Raw genomic sequence first — 9,814 nt, 5'->3', positions numbered from 1 at the left:
TGAAATACTAGTTTCAGCTCCTGAAACATCTCATATGCTCTGTGTTTCTCAAAACGCCTTTGGAGGCCCGGTTCTAAACTGTATAGCATGCCACACCTAACCAGAGAGTAGTCATCACTCCGTGTTTGCCAGATGTTCTGAAGATCTTGGTCTGCTGCGAGAACAGGATGGTCACCTAGCGATGCATAAAGGACATAAGCCATCATGGATGGAATGAGGACGAGCTTCAAGTTGCGGACCCAATCCGCATAGTTGCTACCATCATCTTTCAGCTTGTTTTTCTCTAGGAACGCGTTGAAATTGAGGTTGACAGGTGCGTTGGCCATTGGATCTACAATACTTGTAAAGACAACTTTTAGACCAAGTTCATGAAAATTAAGTTCATCTAATCACATTATGTATGAACTCCCACTTAAATCGACATCCCTCCACTCATCTAAGTGTTACATGATCCATGTCGACTAACCCGTGTCCAATCATCACGTGAGACGGACTAGTCGTTGATGGTGAGCATCTTCATGCTGATCGCATTCAACCATACGACTCATGTTCGACCTTTCGGTCTCCCGTATTCGAGGCCATGTGTGTACATGCTAGGCTCGTTGAGTCAACCTAAGTGTTTTGCGTGTGTAAATCTAGCTTACACCCGTTGTATGGGAACGTTAGAATCTATCACACCCGATCATCACGTGGTGCTTCGAGACAACGATCCTTCACAATGGTGCACACTTAGGGGAATACGTTCTCGAAATTTTATGAGGGATCATCTTATTATTCTACGGTCGTTCTAAGCAATAAGATGAAAAACATGATAAACATCACATGCAATCATATAGTGACATGGTATGGCCATTGTCATCTTTGCTCCTTCGATCTCGATCTTCGGGAATCGCATGATCATCATCGTCACCAGCGTGACATCATGATCTCCATCATTGTGTCTCCGTGAAGTTGTCATGCCAACTACTACTACTACTACAATAGCTAACCGTTAGCAATGAAGTAAAAGTAGTAAACACATGGCGTTGCATCTCATACAATAAATTAAGACAACTCCTATGGCTCCTGCCGGTTGTCATACTCATCGACATGCAAGTTGTGAATCCTATTACAAGAACATGATCATCTCATACAGCACACATATAACATCACATCCTTTGGCCATATCACATCACATGTCAAACCCTGCAAAAACAAGTTAGACGTCCTCTAATTGTTGTTGCAAGTTTTACGTGGCAGATTTGGGTTTCTAGCAAGAATGCCTTCTTACCGACGTGACAGCCACATCGTTGATATGCCAAAGCTATTTACCCTTCATAAGGACCCTTTTCATCAAATCCAATCCGACTAGAGTAGGAGAGAGAGACACCCGCTAGCCACCTTATGCACCGTGTGCATGTTAGCCGGTGGAACCTGTCTCACGTAAGCGTACGTGTAAGGTCGGTCCGGGCAGCTTCATCCCACCATACCGCTAGAAAAGAAAAAGACTAGTAGCAGCAAGCGATTGACAAAATCAGCGCCCACAACCTTTTGTGTTCTACTCATGCAAATAATCTACGCATAGAAAACCTAGCTCGGATGCCATTGTTGGGTAACGTAGCAAAAATTCAAAATTTTCCTATGCCATACTTAGATCTTCCTATGGAGAAACCAACAACGGGAGAGGGTGAGAGAATCTTCATACCTTTGAAGTTCGCTAAGAGGAAGCGTTGCTAGAACAAGGTTGATGGAGTCGTACTCACTGTGATTCAGATCGCGGTGTGATTCCGATCTAGTGCCGAACCACGGCACCTCCGCGTTCAACACACGTGCAGCCCGGTGACGTCTCCCGCACCTTGATCCAGCATGGAGGATGGATAGGTTGGGGAAGAGCTCCGGCAACACGACGGCGTGGTGGCGATGGAGCGACGAGGTCTCCCGACAAGGCTTCGCCAAGCACCATGGGAGAGGAGGAAGAAGAGAAGGAGGGTTGTGCCGAGACAGAGAAATTGTCGTGTCTCCAATGGCCAAACCCCCACTATATATAGGGGGAAGGGGAGGGTGGTGCACCCCTTACGGTTCCCACCCCTAAGGGGTGCAGCAGCCCTAGATGGTGCCGGGAGGTGGCGGCCAGGAGGGGAGAGGGGTTGGCGCACCCCCTGGTGGGCCTAAGGCCCACCTCACTTAGGGTTTGCCGCCATTCCCTTACCCTTGCACCTTGGGCCCCTGGTGTGAGGCGCATCAGCCCACTTTGGGCTGGTTCCCTTCCACCTTTTGTCCCATGTCACCTTTTGGGGCTGGTTGCCCCTCCCGGTGGACCTCCGGCACTCTGCCGGTGGTCCCCGAAACATTTTCGGCATCCAAACCCATCCATCCTATATATCAATCTTTACCTCCGGACCATTTCGGAGCTCCTCCTGACGTCAGGGATCTCATTCGGGACTCCGAGCTACCTTCGGTATCCTCGTAGAACAATTTCCTATAACCCTAGTGTCATCGAACCTTAAGTGTGTAGACCCTACGGGTTCGGGAGACATGCAGACATGACCGAGACACCTCTCCGGCCAATAAGCATCAGTGGGATCTGGATACCCGTGGTGGCACCCACGTGTTCAACGATGATCTCATCGGATGAACCACGATGTCAAGGATTCAATCAATCCCGTATACAATTCCATTTGTCTCTCGGTATAGAACTTGCCCGAGATTCGATCGTCGGTATCCCTATACCTTGTTCAATCTCGTTACCGGTAAGTCCCTTTACTCGTTCCATAGCACATCATCCCGTGACTAACCCCTTAGTCACATTGAGCTCATTATGATGATTTTCTACCGAGTGGGCCCAGAGATACCGCTCCGTCACACGGAGTGACAAATCACGATCTCGATTCGTGCCAACCCAACAGACACTTTCGGAGATACCTGTAGTGCACCTTTATGGTCACCCAGTTATGTTGTGACGTTTGATACACCCAAAGCACTCCTATGGTATCTGGGAGTTGCACAATATCACGGTCTAAGGAAAAGATACTTGACATTAGAAAATCTTTAGCATACGAACAACACGACCTAGTGTTATGCTTAGGATTGGGTCTTGTCCATCACATCATTCTCCTAATGATGTGATCCCGTTATCAATGACATCCAATGTCCATGATCAGGAAACCATGCTCATCTATTGATCAACGAGCTAGCCAACTAGAGGCTTGCTACGGACACATTGTTATCTATTTATTCACACATGTATTACTGTTTCCTGTTAATACAATTATAGCATGAATAGTAGACGATTATCATGAACAAGGAAATATGATAATAACCATTTTATCATTGCCTAGGGTGGTTTTCATATTAACAATTGCTCCCTAGGGTGGTTTTGATAATTGATCACAACATATGCATCATTAGAATAATGTGTTTTCCAAGTATATTTAAAAAAAATCAAAAGATGTTATGGCTTAAGGTTTATGTGGAGATACCCCTCGATGCAAGAAAGGAATAATATTGGCTCAAGCTTTAAGCTATAAGACTCTTCGTTTTAATTTGTGAGAAATCACTTTTGAGTCCATAGGAAAGCCAACAATATTAAAAGAGGGTGAGGTAGTAAAATGAACTGATTGCTCAAATGCTCAAAGTTAGCCACCAAAACACTCACTCATTTTCCTAAATATCCACTCTCTCAAGTTCCACATTCACAAATTCGGTGTGACCAACATTTCCACTCCGGACCCACCGAGTTTGAACCTTAGACAGAACCCTAGCCATTTCCTCCAAATTGGTGCTACCGAGTTCAGTGTGACCAATATTTTGTTGCCAAGATACAAAAAATCGAAATTTCCGAGTTTGAGTATCGGTGCCACCGGGTTTGCTCATCTGACCATTAGTCGCCTTTTCGGTGCCACCGAGTTCTATATATCGGTCTCACCGAGATTCAAAATTTCACACCTTTAGTACTGGTCGGTACCACCGAGTTGTCCACATCGGTGTCAGCGAGTTTGCACTTTTGTGTGTAACGGTTGGATTTTGGCTACTTACGATATATACCCCTTCACCCACCTCTAATTCATGGGAGAAGCACTCAGGACACAGACTTCATTTCCAGATCCATTTTTGAGAGAGAACCACCTACTCATGTGTTGAGACCAAGATATTCCAATCCAATCATTTGAAACTTGATATCTAGCCTCCCCAAACTACTTTCCACCAAATCAACCTCTCCTACCCATTCATATTCTATGAGAGAGTGATTTGTGTTGAGGAGACTATCTTTAGAAGCACAAGAGCAAGGAGTTCATTGATCTACCCCATCTATTGCCTTTTGGAGGGTGGTGCCTCCTAGATTGGTTAGGTGTCGCTTGGGAGACTCCTACTTCGTGTTGTGGATTTGAACCAAGATGTTTGTAAGGGCAAGGATATCGCCTACTTCGTGAAGTTCTACCGTGAGTGAGGCTAGTCCTGTGTGGACGGAAGCCATGGTGGAATAGACAAGGCCGCTTCGTTGTGGACCCCTTGTGGGTAGAGCCCTCCTTGGACTCTCGCAGCCCTTACCCTCCGTGCGTTGAAATATCCACTAACACGGACGTACGGTAGCGCCACCTATCGAAACCATGCCAAAAATCGACTTGACAACCTCATGTGTTTGATCTCTCTACCTTACTCCTCTATTTACACTTGCATGTTTACTTTCCGCAGCTATACTATTATAACTGCATGTGTAGGGTGTACTTGACTTGTTGTAACTGTAGTAGCTGCCTATGAAGTAAAATTGGAAAAAGGCAAAAAAATATCTTGTCAAGTAGTCTAATCACCCCCCTCTAGACATACTTTCGATCCTAGAAGTGGTATCACACCTTTGGTCTCCATTTCATTGGTTTAGCAACCTAGGAGAGTATGGCATCTAGTGAGGGAAATTATCATCATAGAGATCATTACTTCGATGGCACTAATTTTGCTAGTTGGAAGCAGAAAATGAAAATGCACATACTTGGCTTTAATCCTCATGTTTGGGCTATTATTCGTGTTGATGCGATAGCTGATAAACTGAAGATGTTGCAACTTAATGCTCAAGCCTGCGATATCATCTTCATGTGCCTTTGCCCCAAAGAATTCAACAAAATCTATAGTCTTGAGAATCCAAAAGAAATTTCGGATACTTTGGTTGAGAAGCACGAAGGTACTGTTTTGTTAGAGAATCCAAGTTGGATGTACTTCAAAGTCAGCTTGACAAGTTCAAGATGAAGGATGGTGAAGGAGTCGATGAAATGTACTCTAGGCTAGCTCTCATCACCAATGAGATTGTCGGTTTAGGAAGCGAAGAGATGAACGACAAATTCATCATGAAGAAGATACTTAGAGCTCTGGATGGCAAGCATGACACAATGTGCACATTGATCCTAATGATGCCAAATTACAAAGTTCTCAAGCCAACTGAAGTCATTGGTAGGATTGTTGTTCATGAGATGTCGCTCAAGGACAAAGATGAGCTGCACAACAAGTCAAGCGGTGCTTATAAAGCTTCATGTGATGCTCCCGCCACTTCAAAAGACAATCTTGTCACTAATGAAGAGATAAGCCTCATGGTTAGAAAATTCAACAAGTTCTACAAGAGTAGAGGCAAAGATAGAAGCTCAAGTTCAAGACATGATGAGAAGCGTCCGTCTAGTCATGACCGAAACTGATACAAGTGTTGCAAGCCTGTACAGTACTCAAACGAGTGATCAGATCCCTACAAAAGAAGAGAAGAGTCACCTAGAAGACGAAGCTCAAGAGATGAGTCACCTCATAGAAAGAGAAGGAGTAGAGAAGATCATTATGAATAAAGACACTCACGGAGAGGCAAGGAATCGGAGAAGAAGGACAAATACACCAAGAGCAGTTCAAGAAGAAGACATCAAGCTCATGTTTGTGAATTGGTCTGTGGCTCCGAGTCTGATCACCACTCTGAGAGAAGCTATCACTCCAACTCTGACTATAGTTTGTTTCCACCAACTAACTCCTATGACTTATTTGATTCACCAAATGAAGGAGTCGGAAACTGCATCATGGCTAAAGGCCCCAAGGTATCACATCCTGAGTATCATGATTTCAATAGTGATGACGATGACTTGTTAGGAGAAGATGACTTGCTTCTAGATAAAGCTAGTGAATGCACTGAAAATGAACTTGCTATTTATCATGCTAGTCGAGAGAAATCGAATGATGATGATAAGAAAGAAATTGAACGACTAACTCAAGAATTAAAAACTCTTAAGTTAGCTCATAAGACTACTCTAGAAGATCACACAGATCTTGCAAGAACCCATGAGAAGGTACGCTTCCAGAGGCTCAACTTGGAGCAAGAGCATGAGTTCTTAACAGTAATCAATGATGATCTTCGAAAGAAGAGTTCTTCTTATCTGGCCAAATGATTACTCTTGTCTAACTTTGTTCCATAAGTTAAACCTAGGAACACTAGTAACAAAGGCAAGAAGGTTTCTTCATCTGGTAACAACAATGCTAAAGCTAAATCCAATAATGTTGTTGCTAGTACCACTATTGATTCCACTAACGATTCTCTTAGCCAAGTTACACTTGAGAAAGAAAATGATCTATTGAAAGGGATTATAGGGAGAGTTGTCTTCAAGAGTCTTCTGGAAGTAAGCAATTTGAGGAAATTGTGCGCAAGCAAGGAGGACATCGAAAGAAACAAGGTATTGGCTACTTCAACATAAACGGGGATGTTTGCGAAGAAGGTCCATATCCCACTCCCAAGTTTCTTACCCGAGAGGAGAAGTCCACTCCCTCCGAAGGAACAAGCTCACGAGATGGCTTTCTACCACCAGACCACAAAGGCAAGAGAAAGCTTCAAGATGAAATTGACCTATTTTAAGAAGAACCCGAAGCTAAGGTCAAGTGGATTCCCAAGGATACTACTAGATCTACCTTAACAAGTCCTACCACAACTCCAAGGATCCCCATCAATTTGGTGTGGATTCCCAAGAGGAAAAACTAGAAGTTCTCGAGGGGTGACTCTGCCAATGAAATTCACTCTTATTCATTTTGGCAAGAACTATATGCAATTAACCTCAACCATATGCATTAGTTCAATGAGTGACACATTCCCTCAAAGGTAAGCAAGGAACAAGGTAATTAATGCATCTTTGGACATTATCCCATGTGTCCTTCACTCCATGTCCATATATATCCTTGCATATGTTCTTTTGCTTTGGTACTGGCCCATGTAGGTGAGAAGAGTATGAAAACAACAAGGATTGCTCCCAACTCAAGATGATCTTCATCAACATTGAGCATCCACCATTGCGTCACCTACTTGAAGTCTTCTACGACAAAACCCAAGGTTAGTTGATCCCTTTTAGTGGGGTTATCATATCAAGGGGGAGATTTACTCTAAGACTTGAGTATAAGCATATCCTAAGGATATGAACACATTAATGCTTATGTAAAAGTGGTAACCCTAGTTGTTCTTAATGATGAGTATGACCTATGATGAAGTATTCTTACTTGGCTCCTATGTCAATATACTCATATATAGATGACTTCGCCTTCACCCAAGTGCTTGATAGCTGCTAGCATGTGTGTGCATGTTCACCATGATTTATTCCTCATTCTTATTGTGTGAGCATGTTGGTCTGCATGTGTTTGATCATTCGAGGACATCCAATTGTTGTTATTTGGCTTTTGATTTATCTTTTGCCAATTGGATGGACAAGAATGCATAGGACCCTTCTCTAGCTATCTATGCGATCTCATCTCCAGTTATATTCGTGCTTCATCACAAAACTTGAAAAAGCACTTGTCGATCCCTCTGTGTGAAGGTGCACTTGGGGTTCCATATCGTCAAAGGGTTCCTTCCAAAACCTCATTGAAAAACTCGGTGTGACCAACTCCACAAACTCGGCGCCACCGATTGTTCAAAGTTGATCAGGTTTTCAATCTCGATACCACCGAAATCGCCAACTCGGTTACACTGAGTATCCCTGTCTGCTGACAGTTGAGGAACTCGGTGACACCGATTTTGCCATCTCGGTGACACCGACAGCACACGGGTATATATACGTGCGGACCAAATCTTTGACTTCATTTCGTCAAAATGTTTCGTTCACCAAAACCCTCGCTGCCCCTAAGACTCCAGGTCATCGCCTTGACTCCCTGAGCGCCGCCACCTCCAGGATTCACCATCGTCGATGCAATCTACTCCGATGTCGTCACCGTAGCCGAACCACCGCCAAGTTATGGTACGGATCTGATTTCCTTTGCATTCCCCCATCTGATTCTTACGCATTGGGAAAGTTTTTCTTGAAACCACCATGTGCAAACCCTTCCTTCCACTAGATAAATCTCGTAGTGTAGAAGAAGTAGAAATCTTGGATCTGATCTGCCGCAGCATGCAATTCGGTGAGACTGAGTTTGCAAAATCGGTTCCACCAATTCTTGTTTTAGGGTTCCTGAGTAGAAACTCGGTGAGACCGAATAGCTCTTTTCGGTGCCACCGAAAATGACTGCAAGTCTCTGTTAAGGGAGTAAGCCTTCTCGGTGACTCCAAAAATGCCAACTCGGTACCACCGATTTACATCCTGCAGAAGATCATACCCTAGGTTTCAAACTTCAAATTTTTTAAAACATCTTAATTTTGTGGTGCTCATCCATTCTATCTTTCCTATATCCACTTCACAAATTCTGTTGTTTGCTGCTGAGTGTGTCTGTTAGTATATCAGGTTCAGATGATAGTTAGAATGACTACAGAGAGCAGAGTGTTGAGATGGACTCCGGCACAAGTCTAGAGAAGACTGCTTTAGACCTTAGTTCTCCCAGTTCTCATTGCTTGCCCAAAGCAGCCACCAGGCAAAGGAGGAAGAAAGTTTCTGATGAGGAAGACTCACACTTTTTGCGAGAAGAAACTTCAGCCCCTCCTAAGGCTCCTTCAAGGAAAGTTGTCAGGAAGACATCTGCCAGTGTTGCTGATTTGAGAGCACTTGATTATGCCAAGAAGGGCAAAGTAATTGCCAAGGATGCACCTACAAAGAAGGCTGGTGTGAAGAGTCCTCGGAAGGGAACTATATCCATCTTGTTGGCAGAAAGACTTCTATGTTTGAAGGTCCAAAAGAAGCTGAGGAAGAAGCTCCTGAGGAGATCCCAATTCCTCCCAAGAAGAAGAAGCTGGTGGAAGATGCAATGAAGTCTGCTCCTAAGCCTGCTAAAGCAAAGAAGGTTGTAGCTTCCATGAAGACCACCAGAGGTATATCTGCAACTGCTAAGAGTAAAGGCCCTGCATCGAGTGCCCATGCTGCAGAACAGGAAGAAGATGAGAATGCTCCAGTTCTTAGGAAGGCAGTCCATTCCTTCCACTCCATAATGATGCTCATCATATAGCAAAAGATATGAAGAAGAGGAAGGATATCGAACTCAGAAAGTGGAGAGCTATTGATCCATATGCTGTCAGAAGAAGAACTGATGTTGATCCAAGGTTTCACACCAAGGAATAACAAGATTTTTATGAGACTGTCTTGTATGACAAGAGTCCTGCTGTCAGTGATATGAGATATGTCAACTGGGCATACATCATGGAAAAAGAGAATTTCTTTCCACATGTTCAAGAGAACTTGAAGGCAATGGACATAGAATATTTTGTTGGGAAAGATATGACCCCATGGAATGACGAGATTATCATGCAATTCTATGCAACTATTGATTTCTATGATGACTCATTAGTCTGGATGATCGATGGACACACGTACGAAGCTACAATTGCTGAATGGGCTGCAATCATTGGTGTTCCCAAGCAGGAAGAAGCAAATGTAGATGTGTATGCAGAAGCTAAGAAAAATCACAACTCCAT

This window comes from Hordeum vulgare, chromosome 1H, assembly GCF_904849725.1.
Source record: "Hordeum vulgare subsp. vulgare chromosome 1H, MorexV3_pseudomolecules_assembly, whole genome shotgun sequence".
NCBI lineage: Eukaryota > Viridiplantae > Streptophyta > Magnoliopsida > Poales > Poaceae > Hordeum > Hordeum vulgare.
This window is presented reverse-complemented; position numbering follows the sequence as displayed.